The sequence below is a fragment of the Phacochoerus africanus genome, chromosome 1, assembly GCF_016906955.1.
Source record: "Phacochoerus africanus isolate WHEZ1 chromosome 1, ROS_Pafr_v1, whole genome shotgun sequence".
Classification (NCBI taxonomy): Eukaryota; Metazoa; Chordata; class Mammalia; order Artiodactyla; family Suidae; genus Phacochoerus; species Phacochoerus africanus.
The window spans coordinates 11,019,075-11,044,176 of record NC_062544.1 but is presented as its reverse complement, the minus strand read 5'-3'; the positions used below and the strand labels follow the sequence as shown (position 1 = coordinate 11,044,176).

The 25,102-nt window shown below is 45.1% G+C and overlaps 1 protein-coding gene across 2 annotated transcripts in view; it reads right to left on the bottom strand.

Moving 5' to 3' along the window:
- Window positions 1-25,102, bottom strand: part of GALNT10 (polypeptide N-acetylgalactosaminyltransferase 10) — a 234,020-nt gene that overhangs the window by 161,992 nt on the left and 46,926 nt on the right. The window contains exon 1 of one of the 2 annotated variants that reach the window (XM_047773009.1): window positions 21,732-21,861. The exons of the other annotated variant lie outside the window; for it this stretch is intronic. The gene's annotated coding sequence lies outside the window, so the exon portion shown is untranslated. Of the gene's footprint in view, window positions 1-21,731; window positions 21,862-25,102 lie in introns of those variants that run through there. 2 annotated transcript variants of the gene reach the window in all.

Genomic DNA, 25,102 nt, shown 5'->3' with positions numbered 1-25,102 from the left:
ACTAGGAGCCAATATACACTTCACATTCAAATTTCCCCATTGTCTCCCAATTACTATACATATATATATATATGCTTTTTTTTTTTTTTTTCAAGGCAACACCTGTTGCATATGGACATTCCCAGGCTAGGGGCTGACTAGGAGCTGTAGCTGCTGGCCTACACCACTGCCACGACAATGCCACATCTGCAGCCTACACCACAGCTTGTAGGGGGGCCCTGCACCCTCATGGATACTAGTCAGGTTCTTAACCCGATGAGCCACTATGACTGGAACTCCCTTTCATTTATTTATTTATTTTTTTTTAATTTTTATTTTTTTGTCTTTTTGCTATTTCTTTGGGCCGCTCCCACGGCACATGGAGGTTCCCAGGCTAGGGGTCGAATCGGAGCTGCAGCCACTGGCCTACGCCAGAGCCACAGCAACACGGGATCCGAGCTGCCTCTGCAACCTACACCACAGCTCACGGCAACGCCGGATCGTTAACCCACTGAGCAAGGGCAGGGACCGAACCCACAACCTCATGGTTCCTAGTCAGATTCGTTAACCACTGCGCCATGATGGGAACTCCTCATTTATTTTTTAAATTGACACATAATTCATACAACACAGTGCAGCTGCAGCCTGTGCTATCACACTATCACCAGTAACTCAGGTGAACCACTCCTCACGTTTCTCCTCTTCTTCGAATACTATCGCAGTTATCCCTGTAGAGGGTAGAATTGGGTCAAGTTAGCCCCATTTTGTGGATGAAGGCTCGCAGCTCTGGGGTGATCTCATTCATTCTTGGATTACAATCGAGGTGTCCACCATGTGCCAGGTGCTGTGTCAGGCACTGGTGTCCAACAGCGAGTTACATGAGGAAGGATTTCCCCTCTTGAGCTTTCAGTCACGTGGGAGAGACAATTAAATAAACAACAACAAAATGTGGGCACTGCTAAGCTGAGGGAACTGCGGAGTCCACGCAGGGCCCCTCACCTGGGTTCAGGATTTGCCTTCATGTAGTTCATAAAGGGCAGGATTCCAAGTCCAGGGCTCTGCCCCATCTTCCGAGGTGGCCACGTGCCCCAGGTCACAGGAGCAAAACTCTCCCCTGCGGCCTCCCTATCCAGGGGAGAAAGGTAATGGAACACAGAGCTGCAAATGAAAGCGCTCCCATGCCCAAGGGCCTTGTCTCCTAAAGAGCCATCAGCAAACTCCCTGAGGTCCGTGACTTCACAGGCAGCATATGACGCCTCTGCTGGATGGTGCCAAGAGCCAGCTCCCTCTCCCTCTGGGCCTTGGTGTCCTAGGTCCTCAACGTGTGAGGTGAACAGGCTGAACTAATAATGCTTGGTCTTTAGTGCAAATCTATTAGAAGGCTTCAAAACAACATCTCTTCCTTTATCTATCAAAAGCCAACAACAAAGCATGAGTCGGTGCGTTTCAATTACGTCTCACAAAATAAAATTAACAGTGTCAGGAATCTTTCCTGACCTCTGAAGTCCAGTTCTTTAAGGTTGACTATCTGGATGCAGATGCTTAATAATGGGTCACCCCCTCCTGCCCCACCTCACACTCCTGTGCAGTTAATAGGGCCATCCCATAACTCATCCCATGAGAGAGGAGAGAAAACGGCCGGCTGTCTACTTTCTGCAGAACCTGGTTCATAAAGCAATATTTATACATTCCCTTTAACCTGACATTGCATAAGATCTATTACCACTTAATTAAATTGTAACCCTTTTACACATCGCCTTCTGATTGTGATCAGCATCTGAATTTATAGATCCGCAAGGCCGCACTGACTTACTGAAGAAGCTAAATAATATTCACTTAAAAGTGAATTAAACTGTGCAGAATGATCATAAGCAGTCAATAAAGGCTTCGTATTAAACAGAATTTAAAGAGATGGTATTTGCTACTTTCCTCCCCTGAGAAACATATGCCTTTAAAAGTGATTTCCCACCCTTGAACTCCCGGTGACTAGAGCAGTTTTGACAATTTTCAGATTTGTTCAAAAGAAATAATTATAAAACTTCGTTAGAGGCATTTGCATTCTAAAAGGAGGATGTGTCCTGGATCCTGCCACTGTCATGAAGGGAAAAGAGGCAAAAGACTAATTAAGTAACAAAGGCAGCCAGAAACCTCGTTTCAGAGGCATAATCTCCTTTGCCAGGCGCGGGGCCGATGATGGGCCGCTCACTCGCTCCAGCCTCCTCAGCTTAATCCTCCCTCCTCAGCAAGAAGCACTCCGATGGTGTCTGGAATAATAATGTAATTATGGACAGTTAAAACACTTCATCCATGAAGGACGAGAATTTGGAGTCTTTTAAATATGGGAAGGAGACTCAAAGGACCAAAGGGTGGCTATTTTGTGGGAAGGAGTGGTTAGAACTGTCTCCCCCCTCACACACACACACACACACACACACACAGTCTATTAAAGATGCTTCTCTGAGGGAAAAGTACTGCTTCTGACCAAGACATGACGGCTAGTTAAGTCAAAGTGGCCTCTGCACTCAGTCAAAACACAAACCCCAAATCCTCAAGTATTCCCCCCGACACATACCCTCCCATAAGCCAGGTTTTTGTTTGCCTATTTGTTTCCTCCTTTCGCATTTCTTCCTTGGGTCTACATTATAAAGTCTGTTCTGTTCTGAAAGAAAAGAAGCACGATTAATGGGTAGGGGTTGTGTTTTGTGAATTTTATACTCTTTAGATTGAGCACAGTGACTGATACACAGAGGTGCTAAATAAAAGCCTGCTGATAACTTCACACCGTTTAAATGAAATCTAAGTTGGCTAAGGTCAATTTGAAAGAATACCATCTTGCAGAATATTTTGAGTGCAAGGGCTTATAGCATATGTACCTATTGTAAAAACCAAAAGGCAAACACCACGGTCCAGAGACATGATTTTCAAAGGACATCCATAGATGCTTAGGGGTTCATCAGATAGGACTCAGGGGTTATTTTGGGGGGGGGGAGAGGGTGCTGGGCCTCTGCCCCCATCCCATGTCCACTTCATTAAAAGCAAGTCACTTCTACCTGTTTTCTATGGTAGACCTTCCCTTGAAGAAAAATGTTCTAAAGTGGACATTCTCATAGTCCCATCTCCCTACAAGAGACTCCTTAACTTCAAAGGAGAAAGTAGGACTCTCCCCTGGAGATACCTGGCCTACATGGCCTCAACATCACAGGTACTAAGACATCCTGCATCTCAATACCAGGCACCGAGAAAAGCACATGTCACTTCTGTGGTATTTTTGCTCAAATGTGTCAAACTGATCATGAGAAAACATCAGACAAACCCAAATAGGGGGACATTTCTACAAAATAATTGGCTACTCTTTTCAAAAGTGTCAAGGTCATGAAAACCAAAAAGACTGAGGAAACCTCACAGACTGGAAGAGACTAAGGAGATGTGACAGCTAAACGTAACGTGGGATCCAGGAACAGAAAAAAGGACATTAGCTGAGGAAAAAACTGGCAAGGTTGAAATAAGGTGTACAGATTGGTGAATACTGTTTCATGGTCTAGATAACTGTGCTGCGGCTGTATAAGATGTCAACCTTAGAGGAAGCTGGATGAAGATACAAAAGATTTAGTTTTGTAACTTTTGGGGGGTAAATCTAAAATTATTTCAAAACGAAGAGTAAAATAAAAAAACATTTCTGAACTAAATAAAGTTTCAAAAATTGCCATCCAAGAGAAATACAATTGGCCTTTTGGACTAAGCTTCAAACAGGACAGAGGCAGGCCTTGAGGAGGACCAATAATAGTTCAACATCATGATCAAAGCTATGAGTTTTGAACAGTCACAAACAGCCAGGCCATTGGTAGTCAGCATCTCAAAGACTTCACCAATCTCTTCCCAGTATGAGTCCACATTGGACAAGTCCCACAGCCGTTGGGTTTATATTTTATGGAAAAATAAAACAAGCCCTGTCCTGCCAAGTCTACTAATTTAGGTGTATGTGTGAAAAAATTTTTTTCCTTTTTGGTTGCCCTATGGCATATGGAGTTCCCAGGGCCAGGGATCAGATACAAGCCTGACCTATGCCACAGCAGTGGCAAGGCCTGATCCTTAACCCACTGTGCTGGGCCAAGGATGGAACCTATGTCCCAGCACTCCAGAGACATTGCTGTTGTACCACAGCAGGAACTCCAGTACATGTGTGAATTTTAATGTTATTCATTTTTAAAAGCTAGACTATCTGGTCTCTCCTGGCAATGTTCAATTGTTCTCAAAACCAAGCAGTGATGGAGAATAGCTCAAGACAATACACACTGAAGAAGAAAAAAGCACTGCAGCTTAGAGACATCGGTGAAGAGGCAAAGAGCCTAAGTAGCCCCTGAACACAACAGGCATCTACTTCTTCCTAAAGACACATGGGCATGAACGGGAGAAAGGGATGGGTGAGGAGGGAAAGTGGAATCCGGCTGGCAAAAAAGCTATCAAAGATTAGTGGGACATGTCAAGGACTCAGGATCCAACTTGAAGAGACGCCCACTGAATAGACGAAGAAGAAACAACAGAATGAGAATACCAAGACACTTTATATGCTTCCTGATGAACAAGCATAATATCATCTAAGATATATACTCTTACCAAAAGGATCACCATCAGTCTGATCAAGGCTCTGGATCCAGCTGCCAATTTGCAGGGAAAAAACAAAAGCAAAAACAAACAAACAAAAAACTGAGAACATGTTTTTGTGTTCATTTATTTTTTGAAGAACCCAGGCTGGTCAAGTTTACATGTTGACCAGCCTGGGTTCTTGACCAGCCTGGGTTCTTCAAAAAATAAATGATAAGTAAAAGAAAGAACTGGAGGGGAAACTTGTAGATTAAAAGAGACCTTGTAAACATCACATTTAAAAAGTGGTAATACTGGGAGTTCCCGTCGTGGCGCAGTGGTTAACGAATCCGACTAGGAACCATGAGGTTCCGGGTTCGGTCCCTGCCCTTGCTCAGTGGGTTAACGATCCGGCGTTGCCGTGAGCTGTGGTGTAGGTTGCAGATGCGGCTCGGATCCCGCGTTGCTGTGGCTCTGGAGTAGGCTGGTGGCTACAGCTCCAATTCAAACCCTAGCCTGGGAACCTCCATATGCCGTGGGAGCGGTCCAAGAAATGGCAAAAAGACAAAAAAAAAAAAGAAGTGGTAATACTAAACTGCCAGGCATGTGCATGGATGTGACAAATCTATTTTTTAAATGAAAGAAAGTGAAGACTGTAAAAGTAACATTACTATTAGGGACAGAGAGGGAATGGCGACTAAAAAGAGCACAAGAAGGGGTTTCTGGAGGGACTGGCAATGTTCTACTTTCTGGGGTGTGGTTGCCGCAAGGGGATTCAGAGTCAATAATTCATTAAGTTTGCAGTTGTTTTGTGTGATTTTTATCTTTTACTTTGCAATAAAAAGATTGTTTTTAAAAGACAGAAATGGGAGGGAGAAGACAAAGTCTCCATTTCTATACCTGTCCCTTGACAAGTTTTGTGTTGAGAGACAGGAATCACAGACAAGGTTTATTCCAAACACAGGACACAGACTAAGCAAAGGCAAGGAGGTAGAAATGAAATGTGTGGCCAGTTCTTGCAGCAGCAAATGGTCCTACGTGGCTTCCCAGTGGCTCTACGCAGAGAACAACATAAAATAAAAGTAGGAAATGAGAGTGGATGGCATAAGGTAGAAGTCTTGTTATGCCAGGACAAGATGTCTCTACTTAACGTCTTGGGCAGAAAACAAAGGATAAATGTTTCTAAATAAGGACTGACCTCTAGCTTGAACAACCCCAGTAGTGATTTCTCTCACTCCAATCCCTTCCTCCTTCCTAACAGAACTCTGATTTTTATCCAATTATCCATTCTCCAGGCTTCAGGGTCTGCAGGTGATATCTGGAGCTACAGCAGCCATCTTGCAACAATGAAGAATTTTAACCTGGAGAGAACTTGCTGAGTATGGCAAAGCAGAAAGATGGCAGGAATACAAATCTCTTATGATGGTGCTGAGCCACTGAGTTAATTAATCTCGCAATTGCCCTTCTGCTAGGGTTCTTGTTATGTAAGATAATAAATCTCCATATCATTACTTGCAGCTGAAAGCAGCCAAAATTATAAATAGGTGTTAAGACGAAATCATTAAAAAGCCCACCTGGACACTGATAGATAAGACTCCAAGAAATACCTTTAAACAGGCCCTATATTCTTAGTGGTCCAGAGGACTCATGACCCATTGATTGCCCTAAACAATCAATCTCCCAGTTCTGCAGAAACACACAGAAGGTTCCAGCAGCCAGCTTAAGTTTACCACTTAATCACACAAGTCTAGGCTGGTGTCAAGCTCTTAAAGGAGTTGATCCCAGGGAACGAGGAGAAAAATGAAAAGGAAATAAAATTGAACAGTTGCCTGCAGAGAACACCAGCTGCGTGTGATTGATTTCCATGTAATCTCCATTTGTCTCCCTGGAATTTCTTCATCAGATCTCTGGCACAGGGTCACAGAGAGGCGCAATGCTGCTCATGCCTGGAGTGTGGTCAGGAAAAAACCTTCCCTTATGTGCCCTTCCAGGCCCAGGGGGAAAAGATAAGTATTCTGGGGGGAGAGCAGGAGAGAGATTTTCCTTGCTTTGTCCCAGAGGCAAAGCTCAGGCCACAGGTGCTGCAGCCCAGGTGGAAGTTCAGCCTTTCGGCAACCCTATTAGGACTATGATCTCTCAAGCCGGTAAGCCCCTAAGATCTGGGGAGTTTATGCCCATCCTGGGCGTTTCCAATCCATCAGCTGCTCAGGGCAGGTGTCTTGGCCCTGACAATAGCTGGTAGGTAGGGTTCCGCCAATAATCCATCCACCTGCAAAACCACACACGGAAACATGGTATCACAGGACCTGGACTTGGGGTCAGTGGTGGTAGGGAAAGGTTAAAAGAAAGCGTAGAAGAGGATGGAAGAGCAGGGTGGATTGCACCCTGCTGTCATTTCAAAGTGCCACCCCGTTCACTGGTTTGGCGCTCTGTGCTATGGACTGGACGTTCCCTGGTATTAATATGACCCTGCCCACTGGGATGGAGCACTTAGGACAGTGGCGCTGAAGTGCGGTCCCCACTCCAACAGCAACAGCATCCCCTAGAAAGTGGTTAGAAGTGCAAATCCCCAGGCCCTACCGGTTGCATCACAACTTTAGGGGTGTGTCTCAGAAATCTGTGTTTGAACAAGCCATCCAGGTGATTTTCATGCACAGGAGGACAAGACCAACAACCTCATTATGCAGGAGGAAAAGGCAGGCCGGGGACTTAAAGCGACTTCCCTAGGACCCCGTGGCTGGAATGTAGCAGAGGCTAAACTAGTCTGACTCCCAATCTCACCCCTTTTCCCACAGCATCAGAAAAGCAAGCAAAGCTGTGACACTGCAAAGCCACTGCAAGCTATTTCAAAACCATATTTAGCCATTCCCAGTGTTTCTGCATACCTCTCAGCAACTTATCTGGGGCCCCGAGCCCCAAACACTTCCATTTCTAACATGGGACAGCAAGACCAGGGCACCCTCTAACCTTTTGGCTCCTCTATATGGCTGGCATCAGAAGAAAGTGGCCACATTCACTCAGCGACAGAAGCCAGAAACCCCAGTAATTGTGGTCCAGAATAATAACTTAAGTTTGCCTGCAGGCAAACTTCAGCTACGCAAACTGTCCTCTGTGTCACTGCGAGCAAGTTTTCACCTAAGCCAGTTTCCCAGCTGTAACCACAGCATGTTTACAGGGACAATACCTATGGTGAGGCTGAGATGAGAGAGCCTGTGTCAGGTGCTAAGCACTGGGCCTGGCACACAGCTAAGCACTCCATGCGTGTCAGCTGTCACTGCTCTTCTCAGCATCACCTTGTCTCTCCTCCCCAGGTGCCCCTTGTGACCGAGTCATGCTGACTCTACTCTTTGGCTGGCCCCACATCCGGCTTCTGTCTTTGCAGGTTCATTCCCACTGCCACAGTGCAGTTCTGGTCCTCATCTCTTGCCCCTGCTCCACCACGCAAGTCTTCAAACAGGTCCCCTGGCCTCCAGTCCCCTTTTAGTCTGCTCTCTGGCTTTGTAGCCCAGGGAGCTTTCTAGATTGCAAAGATGAGCAGTACATCCTGCCTTGTGAGCTTCCCGAATTCCCACTATCTTCAGAGTCGAGTTTCAGCTCCTGGGCAGAACCCACAAGCCTCCTGGGGATCAGCACCCCCATCTTTATCTTACATCTGGATTCCCCTTGACCCCGGGATCTACACCTAATTATTGTGGGGACACAAAAACTGTGGACTTTTCATGCCACTGTGCTCTGTTCCCTCTGCTGGGCATGCCCAACTGCCATCTGCCTGGGAAATCCACACTCATCCTTCCAGATGCAGCCCAGAGTGGGTGCCTCCTTGAAGTCTTCTTCTCAGGGGGACATGACTGCTTTGCACCCTCTCTGGCTGCTCTACCTGCTTCCCTCCAGGACCTGTTCCACTTTACTAGCCTTACATGTACCCACGTCTGCTGCCCTTGCTGTCTGCTGGACTGTCACTCTTCCTCGAGCACTCTCCCTCATGTGGAGAAGGCATTCTAAATGTATTTATAAACAATGGATTCTCCTGTGAAATCAGATTGTTATGATCACTATACAACTACAGATGTGATAAATTCATTTGAGTAATAAAAAAAAATGAAAAAAAAAAAGAACTTCCATATGCTGCAGATGTCACCATTAAAAAAATTTTTTTAAGAAAGAAAATAAATTTCAGACTAAACATTAAACTTTAAAAGTATGAAAGGGAAAAATTTATGCTAAATATTTACTTTTTGTTAAACATAAATGTACAGATTTTACAAAACCATAAAGAGTAAAACTTCTGTACATTAAAAATGATATAACCAGACTAGAGACTTCGTCTTGGTCACTACTTTATCTCCAGAATTTAGAATAGTATGTAGATCTTTAAGCAATTTACTTTTTCCAAAGGATAGCATTTGACTCCATTCCTTTGGATCAAACTTAGATTTTTTTACGTTAAAAAATGGTTTAAAATATCTATACTTTCTATCAAAAAAGTTAGCTGAATTGTGATAGTAGTGATGCATTGAATCTATCAATTTGGGAAGTATTGCCATCTTAACATTATCTTCTAATCAGTGAACATGCGATATTTTTCCAATTACTAAATAATAATTTGTAGTTTTCAGAGCATAAGTTTTGCTCTCCTGTTAAATTTATTCCCAAGAAGTGTATTCTCTGTGGTGCCACTATAAATAGAATTGTTTTCTTGCCTTAATTTTTTGATTGTGCACTGCAAGTGTATTGAGATACAATTGATTTTTGCATCCTTATTTTTTCCTGCAACCTTGCTGAACTAGTTTGCAGTTCTAATAGTTTTTTAGTGAATTCCTTAGAAATTTATATGTACTTGATCATATCATCTGCAAACAGAAATATTTTTACTCTTAAAAAAAAAAAACAAAACAAAACAAAAAAAAAAACAACGGACTCTCCTGGTCTCACCAGTCCCAGCATTGCCCCCTCTGGGCTCACAGGAAAAAACCTCCTCTGGTGGTCCCAGGAAAGCCTCTGGGGAGGTGGGATGCCATCTCTTGACAGAGCAAGTTGGAATGATACTCAATAAATACCTGGCTATTGATTAGGCAGTGCATAAAGCAGGCCACAGGAAGGATATCTAACTATGTAATCCATCCATCACCAGCAGCCATTCAGTTCCCAGGATGGGCAAAAGTGGCCCCCTCTCAGCCCTGTTTAGGAGAAAACCAGCCTTCTCGCCCCTACCTGGTGTGGGATGAGGCAACAGAAACGAAGAGTTTACCATCATGGTCCCACACTGGGCTGGAAATGTGGCTTCTGGTTCCTGGCGCTGCCACGCACTTGCTGGGCCTCTGATCCTTGTCTGTAAAATGAAGGCTATGGACTAGAAGCTCCCTAAGCACCCTTTAGAGCCCAGAGCATGAACATTTCAGAAATTTAAATGCCACTTATAAAAAAAGAATAGGGACCACTCCTACTTTCTACCCTCCCTTCCTTCCGAGCACTGTGCAGTTCAAGGAGAAGACAGATGGGAGACACTGTATTCGCTGAACAAATGACCTGACTCCTGTTTCATCCAGTTACTCTTTAACTTAGGACTGCGCTCAGGCGGACATGAGTGTTCCTGGGATCGGCCGTGGGTTCCCTCGCGGGTTCCCTCGCTTGAGATTTAACCAAAGGAGGCAATATTCCTTAGTGGTTAGTAAGGCACGGCCCAGAATCAGACAACCTGGGCTTGATTCCCGGTTCTGTCATTTAGGAGCTGTGTGACCTTGAGCAAACTGCTTAACCACTCTGTGTCTCAGTTTTCTCATCTGTAAAACCTGATTAATAATTCTACCAAATGGGGTCCTCATGAGAATTCAAATAGTTAACACAGTTAATTGCTTGAATAGTGCCTGCCACAGAGTGAGCACTGGACAAAAATTATTAAGTTACGATGTTTTTCTCAAGTGCCCTTTGGGAAAAGAGTATTGCTATCGAAAGGTGTTTCAAGAATGGCACTAACTCATTCAAGAGAGCTCCAACCTCATGAGCTAATTACCTCCCAAAGTCCCCACCTTCACATGCCATCACACTGGTTTTGCTTCTGTGTGAGGGTACAGTGAGTCTGCAATGTGGAAGAGGGTCCCCACCAGAACCCGCCGTGATGGTACCCGATCTCAGAACTCTAAGAAAAATGTCTGTTGCTTACAAGCCCCCCAGTCTTTGGTACTTCATTAGAGCAGCCCAAACTAAGACACAACAATAATAACAACAAAATGGGAATGGAGAGATACTAAAACATAACTCCGTATCTTTGGTGGTCCAATAACTGGGGATTATCCCTTTGTGTTTGAGCTTATCTGTGTTTTGCAGCATCCTACAACAGGCTCCCCCTCCTCTCAAATGTCTCTTTCCACATTCCAAGAGCTCTGCGCTGGCTATGCCTGCAGCCCCACTCCCCAGCTCTGGCAGAGCATTCCAAAGAACTGCCAAGCTCCTCAGGAATGGGCTGGGCTGGAGTCTCCACAAGGGCCTCATCTAACTGGCAAAACCACACTCTTTCCATGGGCACTGCCAGAAAAAACCGCAGTCAAAAGTGAGAATGACACGTGTCTGAAATAGACCATCCATCAGGCAGAACTCTGTGGGACTCAGATTCTTGGCAAGGAGCCCCCTTGAATAATATCTCCAGCCATTTACTGAGCATTTAAGCTCTGCTCTGTCCTGGAGAGCTGTGCTAAACACTCACTGGGCATAATCTTATTTGATCTCCACAACCTTGCAAAGCAGGTATCCACACTGCCCCCCCCCCCAATTATGGATGAGGACACGATGTTCTGTGTGAGTTGTTTTACATGTAGGTGTGTTTTTTTGATGTGTTTGTGGGAGAAGGTGAGTGTGACACCTTACTCCTCCGCCATCTTGGTCCCCTCTCCTCTGGATGAAGATGCTGAGACTCTGTGGTTTCTTGTCCTAGTCACCCATCAAGGAAGTAGCCAGAGGAACTCCACCCTAAGTTTGACTCTGCCACACACCACAGTAAAACAGCTTCTCCTTGATGTTTTAGTTGACCTTGGTGTACCCAGCCTTGAATTTTCCTTTCCCTATTCACGGAGCCGGGCTCTTGTCAACACTTGAGACTCCTATATAAAACACCGACAGTGCCCCCTGCATGGCTTTCTGTTTTTGTTTTGTTGTTGTTGTTGTTGTTTTGTCTTTTGTCTTTTTAGGGCTGCACCCGCAGCATATGGAGGTTCCCAGCCTAGGGGTTTAATCAGAGCTGTAGCTGCCGGCGTACGCCACAGCAACACCAGATCTGAGCCGAGTCTGCGACCTACACCACAGCAACACTGGATCCTTAACCCACTGAGCGAGGCCAGGGATCGAACCCACAACATCATGGTTCCTAGTTGGATTCGTTTCCACTGTGCCATGACAGGAACTCCACTTCTGCATGACTTTTCACAACGTCCCAGACTCTGCTCCCAGCCACGAAGCAGAACTGTTGTTTTCAATCATTCCGCAAGCATTTATTCTGTGTGCTGGGAAGGCCACATTCAACCCACAACCCAAAACACTACCAGAAATGGTCCATGTCCGTAAGCATCCAAACATCTCCTTGTAAATATAAGACTGACAGAGAGGTCCCCAAAATTGTGTCAGTCTGACCCTAACTAAGTACGTTAACCTGTGATTAGGGTCTTATTTATTTATTTTATTTATTTATTTATTTATTATGGGCCCTACCATATACTAAGTGCTTTGCATTCTTCCTCTCTTCTAAACCTTATCATAACCCTGTGAGACATTCCTCACCATTATACAGGTGAGGAAACTGGGGCTAAGTTGAAAGATTTGCCTGAGATCACCCAGAACCAGGACCTGCCCTGTAGCATCTCTCACACTCAGTAGCACTTGAGGGTTATTTTTGCATCACCCCATCAGCCTGTAGGCCCCAAACAAAGCAGACACATTCTGTTCAGAACTGTGTTCCTCACTGACCTAGTCCTATACCTGATATACATAAGTGTAAGCTTGCTTATGTGTGTGCATGTGCACACACACACACACACACACGCACATACACACACACAGAGGCAATACTACAAGGGAAGCAGTCAAGGTAATTCAAAAAGGAGCTCTGGATTCAGCTAGATCTGGATCTAATCAAAGCTTTTCCAGATCCTGAGTGTCTGTCCTTGAAGCAATTCCGTTTTCTCTGAGCTTCAGTTGCCTCACCTTTTATATGGGGATTCCAGCAAACTCACCTCTGAGAGAGGAATGAACACAAGAGTCAGGGATCTCTACCTCTGAGCAGAAGGTCTGGCATGTAGTAATTGCGTACTAAAACACAGACATCTATTACCCCAAGGCCAGAAACAGAAATGCCCAAGTAATGAGACCCCTGCAACTCCAGGCGTTCTGTCCCCCAGGGTAGAACATGAGCTCTCTGAGGGCAGGGAGGGAACGTTCACATCCTCAGTCCCAGCAGGAGCCAACAAATGGTGTTCAACAAGTGGCTGTTGATAGCAGAGACCATTCCTGCCCAGGACGGTCAGTCTGAGCTGGGCAGGCAAAGGGCTCCAGGGCCAGCCTCATCTCCAAAGTGGGAATGAAGACCGCCCCTACCCTCAGAGTTCTAATGAGGCAGAAATGACGTATCCCGGAAGAGCCGTCTACCCACCTGACACTGACAGGAAGCAGGGGAGAGGACATGGTGACACACGGAAAAGTGGGAGGTGACAGAGAAAAGAGGCTCGCAGGGCCCTGAATGGTGGACCAAGGACAGGCACGAAGAGGGAAGGCTTTGGAGCCCTAGTCCAGGGTTTAAGTCCCGCTTTACATTTCCCAGCCTTGTTCTTTTGCCTCACTGAGCTTCAGGTGCCTCATCTCTACAAGGACGAAAGCCACAGAGCTGCCCCGAGGAGGCTGCTGTGACTCAAATACAAGGTGTGCTGAGCACCTGGCACATAGTAAGAGCTCAATAAATGGTAGGTGTACGATGGAGGATACCCTTTTCTTCCCGAAGGTAAAAGCCCTCAGACAACAACAGAGCCTAACAGGAATTCAGCTCAGTGCAACTAAAATAAAAATAGGAGAGCCAAAACCGTTTCCTGAGGATGACTGTTTATGAGACCAATTTCAGTTTCCAAGAGCTGATGAATCCCCCACAGCAGTCTCTGTGCAGCACGAGTCCAGAGCTCAGGGACGGGCCCTCCCCCAAGTTCCTGGAAGCGCCGCAGATGCTCGAGGTGCCCCATCAGCGTTTAATAATCACGGCAATAATCCTAATAATGATCGGGGTAGAGTGCAGGGAATTGGGGGGAAAGTGCAGGTGGGAAGGAATAACACTTAAGCTATTTTGCTTCCTCACGACAAACTTCTGCCTGAAATAGATTAATTCAATCTGCATATTAATGTGGGTTACTAATTAATGACTAAAAGATGCTTTCAACACGGAAAGTGCGACAGAGATGCTTAACAAAATACCAACCAGGAGTCACAGGGTAAGTACGGAAAGGAAATAAGCTGGCCTCTTTTTTTTTTTTTTTTCCTTTTAAACATTTAAAATTTTATGGTTGAAGGAAATGGAGGGCAATTAGGAAAATTCACTTAAAGCACAGAAACATAAAATAGGAAAGCCTGGTGTGAGGGGACTTCTTTTGTGCTCCTGTGGAACCTTCTCACGGCACTTACGGCAGGGGCTTGTGACGGCAAGCCTACTTTCTGTCTTGTCTTCTAGACCCCGAGTTCCCTGAGGGCAGAGGCCCTGTCTTCCATCCCTCCACACTGCTGATCCCCACCGCTTCCCCAGGCAGGGAGGTAGTAGTCAGCAGTGTATAATGAAACAAACGAACGACCCCACAAGAGGGGGCAAGGGCTGGGCACCGTGACTGCTTCCTGAGAGTACAGTATGGAAGGAGGAAGAAGAGGACAACCTTACTGTAGGGAAGTCTGACAAACCATACCGCAGCCACAGGGTCAAGGTCAACATCAGCAGTGATAACTCATGTGGAGAGGACGTACCCTTGATACACAGGGTGACAACGGCACTCTAAGCCTCTGTGGGCTTCCTTTCAAAAACTTCTAACTCCCATCTAAACATCAGAAAAACATCAAATTCCAACAGACTCTATGATATCCTCAAGCAGGACTCCTAGACACTGTGAAGGTCACCAGAAATAAAGAAACTCTGAGAAACCATCACAGCCAAGAGGAGCCTAAGGAGACCTGGAGATTTAATGTAATGTGGTCTCCTAGAGGGGTGTTCAGAGGGAGAAATGGGTCTGGGAGGAGAGACCCATCTGAGGTCTTGCAGACTCCCTGGAGGACAGCTTCTCATCAGCATGCTGACACATTATAGAATGATGAACATGCTACTCCTTTTCATACACAAGGAATGTCTTTTTTTTTTTTTAATTTGCAACTTAGATGTAATTTCCTCCCTCCTCTGAAAGCCCTCAACTGCTATTGCCCAAAAGTCCTGTATAATTCGGCAGCCACCTCATGGGAATCAAGAAACTCCATGGGCTGGAAGAATAGTCCTCAGAGCTCACCAAGACCAAATCCTCCCAATGAGCAGAGAAAACAGGTCCAAAGCAGGAGACAGTGCCTTGCCTATGGCCAGGGTAGTACGTTGGTGTCACACTTAACTCACGCTCCTTCAACTGCAACATCCCAAACTCTCTACCTAGACACAAAGAACCAGTTTAGGGCCGTGGAGGACTTCCTGCCTAAGCCTAGCTCTGTCTTGGCCAACCTCTAGGCTGTTAAGGGCAACCATGTGGAAGATGGTTTGGTATTTAGCTACATGTCTTTTTCCCCAGCCCCTAGTCATTGCCAAGCAGAAAGCCCAGGCCTGGCAGACTGAGGTCTGAGACACAAAGACAGCTTCCAATTGGGGTTTACAGAAAGGGCATCACATGGCCTGGCTGGCAGGCCACACTTTGCCGTGAAGCCCCATCCATCAGCCACCCTCTGGGGGATCTCATTTTCCAGCTTGGCGTAGGGTACATTTTCTAAATGTGACCCTATTTCTGTTATGAGAATCAAAGTGCTCCTACTGCAAGACCATAAATACTCAAAAGTGACAGCTAATGGCAGTGGCAGTTCGCAAAATGCCAAATGGCAGCGAGAAGTGGACGCCATAAATTACAGCCCGACTCCTCCATTCTCACTGAGGTGTTTTGTGGGTTTTTAGTGATGAGATCTACTTTCAAGTGGATTTACAGGGGCTCCATGTGAATTCAGGCAGAGCTTTTAAAAGTACTTCTAACAGATGCCAAAAAGAAAACCAGAAGAGCCTACCACTTAAAGCCTAAAAACAAGTTAATTAAAAATGCTTTGAGGAGTTCCCATCGTGGTTCAGCGGTTAGCAAACCCAACCAGCATTCATGAGGACTTGGGTTCGATCCCCGGCCTCGCTCAGTGGGTTAAAGATCCAACATTGCCGTGAGCTATGGCATAGGTCGCAGATGAGGCTCAGATCTGGCATTGCTGTGGCTGTGGCATAGGCCGGCAGCTATAGCTCCAATTGGACCCCTAGCCTGGAAACATCCATATGCCGTGGGTACAGCCCTAAAAACACCAAAAAAAAAAAAAAAGTGTTGAATGTATAATGGCCAAAATATGGAAAGTAGCTCATTTGAAGATGGAGACATCTAGTGTGTAAATGCTAATGATTATAATAACAGTAACGATGACAGCTAAGATATACTGGGTCAGGCACTGGGCTAAGCATCTTACATGGATTATTTCACTGAATTCTTACAAGAGCTTCACATCGTAGGTCTACAGTTGTCTTTATTTTACACATGTGGCAATTCAGGTTCTAAGAGGTTATTAAGCCATTTAACTTCCCAGGTCACGCAGTGAGCTAGTGAGTGACAGCCTGGAGCCATGCACACAAGGGGTCTCGATTTAGAACTCAGGATCCACGTGGCCCTGCCTATCTCCCTCCCAGGCCCGCCGTCCCGAGACGGAACACATCAACGGCTCACAAACCACAGTAGATGCCCTGGTGCACTCAGTCTATGGCTGCATAAGTGTCAAACCGCAGAACCCTGACATGAGCCAATGAACAAAAGGACCAACTTTTAGAAAATACAAAGGATCCCTATTTTCGTGAAACTGTGAATTCTAGGCCTGACCTTTTAGCCTCAGCACCCTCATCAATAAAATGAAGGCAATACGACCTTCTGACTTTAGAAAAATTTCACGTATGTGAAAAGATCCTTCAAAACCCGAAGGCACTGCACAAATTGTGCTGTTAATGAAAACGCCAAGATAAAACGGATCAAGTCAACTGCCAGCAGGCCTTCACTCCCATCCCCTCTCGGGAGGCAGAGACTAGAACCTGCTCAGGGTCACAGAATTGAGAGGCAGTGGCTCAACCTCGGGGCGTCTGACGGGCCATTTGCTCTTTCCGGTCTCAGGGGCACCCTCGCTGCCCCCGTATCCCCCACCACACACCAGGGCTCCAGGAAACAGAGTTTGAGAACTCCTGAAAAAGTCAGCTCCAAAAGGTCCCCCCGGGGGCTGGAGCTCAAGTCAGCTTTCCTGTCTCCAGGCAGCAGTGCCACAGAGTGCAGCCTGAGGACGGGCATCACTGCGGTGTCAGAAAGAGCCCATCTGTGCTGCCCTGAGCACAGTTTGCACAGCTGCTGCTGTGGCCTGCGACCCGAAGGCGGAAACTGCAGGCTCCCCAAGACCAAGAGGCCCCCTCTTTTCATGCTCATTTGGCTTATCTGCAGCTGGATGGGGACAGTTCTGATGAGTGTGGGGAAAGGAGAAGGCCTGTGCAGGGCTGTGAGGGGACCAGTGCTACCGCCAGCTGTCTAAGGACACGTCTCCAGGTTCTGTCCTTCCACAAATTTCTTTCCTTTGGGAACTGTCCCACTTTTTCACAAAATTCTATGCATCAGATCATTTCCCCCAGGCCCTGTTTCTTCTATTTTCTGACTTGCGTAAAGCTGTTGAAAGGAAAATTACAGAATCATGGAATCTCAGAGCTAAGAGGATCGTAGATGCTAAAGGTTGTCTGCCTCAACCTCCCACCCCCACCCCTTCCTCCTATCTGGCACTTAGGTCCCCTCTAAAGCATTCCTGCCAAAGGGTCATCCAGCCTTTGCCTGAATACCTCCAAGGACGGGTCAGGCACTGGGCTGTTTGTTCCACATTCCGCCTATCATCAGAATGATGTAGTGACAGGTCAAGAGCACAGACCCTGCCCAGATCTGATGACATAACCTGGCGGGGATCAGGGCAAAATGAAAACATGGAGACAGACCCTTCTTTAAAAATTAAGAATTTCGAGGTGGGAACGCAGAGCAATGACTCAGGCACAGGGCCCTTCTATGCGTGGGAAGCTTTTAAGCAGGGGGCCCTGGGCGACAGCCCTGGTTGCAGCCCATGTGACCTGATACTGATGGCAGATTCCAAGGGCTTGGATCCCACACACCGACCGGGACTAGCCTCATGTGTGAAGTGAAGGGAATGATGTCTATCTCATAACTTGTCTTGCGAGTGAAGCGCTTAGAGCAAAGCCTGGCACAGAGTAAACACCACCATTTTTGTGCCCAAGTTACAACTATGGACAGAAAGAGAAGTACACAGGGCAACCTCCACACCAGAGCTTTTGTTATCTGCACATGGTGTATTCAGCCTCGAGAGCCTTTTCTACACCTGGAGCAGAGCTGCTGGCTCCTGGCCCCACGGCCGGCCACTAAGGTCACGGGTAGAAATAACCACAGCCACGATCAAGGGCAGATCCAGTTTTGTGGGACCTGATGTTTAAGTTTTGGGGATGAGGACAGGGGCGAGGAAAGGCTCTGTGAGAAAAAGAATATGAAATAAAGGCATGTACATAACATACTTTTTTATATGCTGCTGGATGTAGTCCCAACTCAATTTTCTAACCGCAGAATTCTAAAACTGCCTGTGGCCATCCCAATACCATGGACCATGAAGAGGAGTCAGAGGTGAGAGAAGCAGCAGTCCTACAGCTGGCTGTGGCTTAACCATCACGCTTTTGCAAATTTTAAGAGGACGTATGACCATGGGACATGTTGCTGGGCCCCTCCAAGGACTCTGGAGAGGAGGTGCCCCAAGCTCCATGTAAACTGATGCTGGTACCACAGTTCATGTCTGAGTAAGATACTCCATGGAAAAGCAATCCGCCCAAGAAGCAATGCGCAGTCACAAGTGCTGCTGATTCTAACCCTTGAATGCCTGTGTCATGAATATGTCTGCTCCTTTCCACTACTGCCTGCCTGGGCTTCACGGCTCCCAGATTGCTGCCCCACTGGCACCCTGGCCCCCTCCTGGTCAGTCTCTACAGAGCAGCAGTGGTGACCCGCCCAGAATTCAAACCTGACCATGGAAACCCTCCAACAGTTTCCCACTGCCATTGGGATAAACTGCTTACCACGCAGCACACAATCCTTCCAAGACCCCCCTAACACTCTCTTCCTGGTCCCAAACCCTTCAAGGCCCAGCCCCAGGCAGACAAGCAGGACACTCTGTCTGGAATCCTCTCCTCATCCCATACTCCAACCTGGTGAATTCATCCTTTAATATTCACTTAAATGGCAATTCTTCCAAGAAGCTTTCTGTGGGCCTCCCCAAAGCAAAAAAAAAAAAATCAAATCTGAGTTTGGCACCTGCCATGCACTCCCACCACACCCTCTACTTCCTCCATGGAAGCACTTGTGTCACCTTCTTGCCATTACAGTACTCAACAGCCTGCCTCCCAGTGATGCTGTGCGTGGCAGGAGAGAGGGCCCTGTCCACCCCGCAGCCCCAGGGCTAGCACAGTATTGGAAGCATGGTAGGTACTGAACACCATGCACTGGTCAACAGGGAGCATCTCAGAATGCCAAACCCAGAGGGCTGTGGTGTCCTGAACCCTGGGTTGGCGTTCCCATCCCAGCATTGCTGTCAACCTGCTGGACAACCCATGGCAACAACCAGGCCTCCACCATTGGGGTCGCACACTGTGTTTGGAGACTGGGGCCTTGGGTCTGCCAGTGCTGCCAGCAGAGAGCCCGCTTCTCCTTGCAGAGACGGCACCACGAGGCCATGTCCTTTCTGCTGAATTTCCTCCGCACGGAAATCGTGCAGGAGCAGCCTGACTTCAGAGCCCTTCATTTATTATTCATTTACTTCCTTGTAATATCGCTGCTGCAGCACGCGAAGGACACAGCCCTGGAACAGGCTTCCCACTGGCACATTAGCACGGATTCACCCCAGCCACAGTGCCTCATATCTGAGGTGCCTCTTTTCGACAGCCCAACAAGCACAGGATGCAAAGAGCCAACCTGGAGTCAAGACAGCCTCTCTCCCATTAATAATGCTCTTTAAACACTCCACGCATTTTCATATTTATCAGTTCCTCTAAAATAGCTTATTTTCATAACATTCCTCTGATGGATAGAGCTTAGGGTTTGTTACCTTCCTGTTACAGGTGAGGAAACTGAGCCTCAGAAAGGCTGAATAACTTGTCCAAGGTCAGAAAGTCCCAAGTGACAGAGCTGATGAGAACCTGAGGGGCATCTGACCCCAGAGCCCACTGTCTACAGTACAAGATTCTCCCTTCTGCATTCCAAAGATATTTTTAAGTGATTTTTAAAACCCAGAAATATCTTGTAAATTAACTTTCATTCCCCAAGACAAATACACATGAAAAATAGGAAGAAAAACATGAAAGGAAGTTGAAGCTGCATCACACCTTATGAAATTAACCATGTGTCTGGTACAAGCCCCGGCCCTCTAGCCACCGTGCATGCCTTTCCCGTGGTTCATGCCTTCCCGGTGTTCAAGCAAGCCAGCTCTCTGTGGCCTCAGGGCCCTTGTCCTCGCTGTTCCTTCTGCCTGGATCTCTTCTCCTGACTTTAGGTCGTGCCTTGATCATCACCTCTTCACAGAAACTTTCTCCAACTCCCTCCCCTGACTCTCTTACACCAACCTGTTTATTTCCTCAGGGCACCCATCATCACTGTCTTATTAATGTGTTTGCTTATTTATCATCTGTTTCCTCCACTGGAATGTACACTTTCTGAAGGCAGGGAGTGGTTTTCACACCAGTGGACCTTCATGCCATAGAACTACGCCTTGCACATAGCAGGCACTTAGTAGTAAGTGTGCTAAATAAATCAATAAATCTTACTGGCATTTGGCTATTGTGAGAGCCCAAGGTATCTCATTTATAACAGCCAAATTACATACAACAACTAATAACCTTAAAACAATCAATTAAAGGGAGAAGGAGAGATAACGGTCTCCTCTTTTTTATTAAGCATAAAAATAAGAGGCCCAGAGAAATGAAGCAGCTTGCCTGAAGTCACACAGCAATGAGGGATGTGGCTGGATCTTGAATCCACCTGTGACCTAGCTTTCTAGTACTGTCACATTTTAAAATAATCTGCCTAAAATATTTTTTCCTTCAGTTTTTTCCCACTGCCTTAAAGAGTCTCAGAGGTCACTATGCTGTTTGCTGAGCCCTCTGGCTCTCCCTCCCATGAGGGCAGAGAGCCGCCCATGCCCGCAGCATTTCTTTGAGCTGACATATTGCAAGGGAATGTGAATTAACAGGCTCTCTGGGGTGAAGCTAATCCACAACCCGAAGTATCCAGGATCCTGTGCAAAAAAGCTGATGGGCACAAAAACCTGGGTTTCTAGGATTCTGCAAAGGCAAGCACGAAAGTGTCAAAGGATTTATCTGTATCCCAGAGAGCTAAAAGAGGTACAGAGGCAGAGACAGGCCAGCAATAAGGCCCTTACCAAACCCATGACCTATAAAACACATGCATGACCTTGAGACAATGGACTAAGGTGCAGCCCCACCATGGCCTCATTCCTCCAAGTGGGCTTCACTCTCCTTCTAATACGCCCGTGGTAAAAAATAAAACCCCAAACTAAATTAATCAAACCTCAAACTTTCCAGCTAATAAGAAAAGTCATCTCTCTACCTCAGCTCGCTGGAAAAGCTGAAGCTGTTCAATTTCAGAGTCATCTAACATGGCAGTTCCTTGACTTCTGATTTCGAGGGACTTGAAAAAGATCCCCTCTGATCCCAAAATGTTGGGAAAGTACCTGGGGCTATCAGCTTTGTGTTCTGCTCAATAAATACATTCGAACCAACCAAGAAGACAAACAACCTATAGTCTACCACCATTTCATAAAGTAAAAGACATATTATACCAAAGTGGAAAAATACCCACGTGGGATCAGTAACCCGGTGAGCTTTTTTTGGATAAAACTCACTGCTCTCTCCCCATTTTCTCCTTCCTTTTATTTTGGGCTGGTGAAGATTTTAACAACTGGAACAAGTCTGTGGACCAGTGACTCGTAATTATAGATTCAGACCATCTTCCTCATCTACAAATAAGAAAAGGTTCACAAAGCTGGTTAGGAATAGGCCCTCAGGAAGAAGAACATAGAGTATATAATAAGCGGCTGACCCTAGATGTGGTGAAGTGCAGATAATTTAATCACACTAAAACAAAGCCTCAGCCCTACTGGCACAGGTCACTCGGTAAAAGGGAAAGATGTAAAATCCCAAGAGTGCATTAGGTGGTCTTAATACCACTATGTATAGACCACAACATAGGAAAAATAAGCCTCCCTTGGTTCTCCAGTGCTTACCAAAGGAAACGAAAACACAGACTGACAAAAATGCCATTAATCCCAAAGAAGAAACAATTTCTAACAACCACAACATAAAATGTTTGAGACTTAACTTTCATTTCCAGAAATATGGTAGACTGGATAGCAGACTGGAGACTCTGACAAACCACTAGCTGAAAACAACCCCAAAAAGTAGACTGAAAAGCAACAACAGAAACAAAATCATGTATTTTCAAAGGTACTGGTAAGTTTGCAAGAAAGTAAGAAATAATCAGAAACCAAAGATTAAATGAAAATAGGAGCCTAGCAGTAAGTGGGGAAGGGCATTTCCTAAACCAGTTAACACCAGTGTTGATTTGCACATCCTCCTACAACCCAAGACACAGAGGTCAAAGCCAGAGTCCATACCAGGTAGGGAGCTGGAATGGGGTCCACTCCATACCAGCAATCACATACAGCTAGGACTCCCTACATCCTTGGTATAAAAATAAAATAGAAAGAAAACCATCTTACCAGAGGATTGGCTAAAATTTAGGCAAAGAGTAAATGGGGTAGGAGAGAGTATCTCTTGAGAATTTGTTACCACAAGCCAGTCCTCATACAAGTTTGTGGTCCATACTCAGAAGACCTGGGAGGTACAAAGACTTCAAATTGAGAACTTAGCATAAAGGGATCCCACCACATATGTGGCAGAACCAAATGCCAATCTTTCCTGAAGGAACACACTTTCAAAGAACCTCCACAGAAAGGTTCCAAGAAATACGAATCCATGGTAAAACAAACATATAAAATGTATACAGAAATGAGGTACCAAATAAGCTGTGAAAAATAAAAACACACTGCAAAATCAGACCCACCAAAATCCCCTTATCAGACACAGAGTATGATTAATATGCTTTAATAAAAAAGATTTAAGACATGGAAAAATAAAAGGCTATGAAAAAGAACAAGTAGGTTTGAAAAAACAAGTAGATTTGAAAAAATCCAAATACAACTTTTAGAACTAGACTAATAGAGAATTTTTTTAAAAAACACAGAAGACAAAACAAACCAAAAAACTCAATAGGTAGGTAAAGAGTAGTCTTCTTAGCTCAAATAGCTGATTAACTGGAAGAGAACTCCAAGACAACTATTTAGAAAGCAGCACGGGGAGGTGGAGGGGAGAAGACATGAAAGAAGAGACATAGAGGAGAGAGTGGAACAAACACAAAAGCAATATGAGATCTACAGAATAATATAAAGTGGGCCAATCTACACATAATAGGAATTCCAGATGGAGAAGAAAAAGAAAAAAGGATTGAAAATATATTTGAAGAAATTATGTCTGAAAACTTTCCAAATCTAAAGGATACTATTATCAAGATACAGCAAGCACAGAGGGCCCCAAACAATTTGAACCCAAACAATAGGCCCACACCAAGACATTACAATAAAAATGGCAAAAGTCAAAGACAAAGAGAGGATTCTAAAGGCAGCAAGAGAAAAACTAAGCATTAATTATAAGGGAACCCCATAAGGCTAACAGCTGATTTCTCTACAGAAACACTACAGGCCAGAAAGGAGTGGCAAGATATATTTAAAGTTCTGAAAGGAAAAAATCTGCAGCCTAGAATACTCTATCCATCAAGAATATCATTTAAAGTAGAAGGGGAAATAATTTCTCCAACAAACAAAAGCTAAAAGAGTACAGCAATAATAAACCCATTCTAAGAAATACTGAAAGGGCCTCTCTAAATAAAAAAGAAGTAAGAAGAAACAGGATGGAGGAAACCACAATTGGAAAGCAATCACTTAAATAAGCCAGCATATAGATCTAAAAGAGAAAAGGAAAAAAAAAAAAAACAAAACTACTGCAAAAGCAATGATAAACACAAGGAAAAGCAAAAGGATACACATGAAGATGTTAAAAAAGGACTACAAAATCATAGAGTGTGGAGAAGGAAAGTAAGAAAATATAGATTCTTTTTTTAAAAAATAATAATAATGAGCCTATAGGACTTTCAGGCTAAAGCAAGCAGATATAGGAAGGGGTTAACATACTTAAAAAACAGGGCAACCACAAATCAAAACCAAACATTACATTCACAAAAACTAAAAAGAACTCAAGCATAAAATAAATGGAAATTATCCAACCAAAAAAAGACAAAGGAAGAAAGGATAAACATAGAGTCAACTGGAAAACAAGGTTTAAAATGGCAATAAATACATATTTATCAATAATTACCTTAAATGTAAATGGACTGAATGCTACAATCAAAAGACAAAGAGTGGCAGATTAGATAAAAAAGCAAAAACCTACAATCTGATGTCTCCAAGAAACTCACCTTAGGGCAAAGAACACATATAGATTGAAAGTGAGGGGATAGGAAAAGATATTTCATGCTAATGGACAAGACAGGAAAGCAGGAGTTGCAGTACTCAAATCAGACAAAATAAACTTTAAAATGAAGCCCATAAAGAGAGATAAAGAAGGACACTATTTAATGGTTAAAGGATCCATTCAAGAAGAGGATACTACAATCATCAATATATATGCCAATATAAGAGCACCCAGATACCTACAACAAATACTAACAGACATAAAAGGAGAAATTGATGGGAATACAATCACAGTAGGAGGCTTTAACACCTCACTCACATCAACGGACAGATCTTCTAGACAGAAAATCAATAAGGCAACAGAGGAGTTCCTATCGTGGCACAGCAGAAATGAATCTGACTAGGAACCATGAGGTTGCGGTTCAATCCCTGGTCTTGCTCAGCAGAGTAAGGATCAGGCATTGCTGTGAGCTGTGGTGTAGGTCAAAGAAGTGGCTCAGATCCTGCGTTGCTGTGGCTGTGGCATAGGCCAGCAGCTGTAGCTCTGATTTGACCCCTAGCTTGGGAACCTCCATATGCCAAGAGTGCAGCCCTAAAAAAGACAAAAAGACATAAATAAATAAATAAATAAAGGCAACAGAGATCC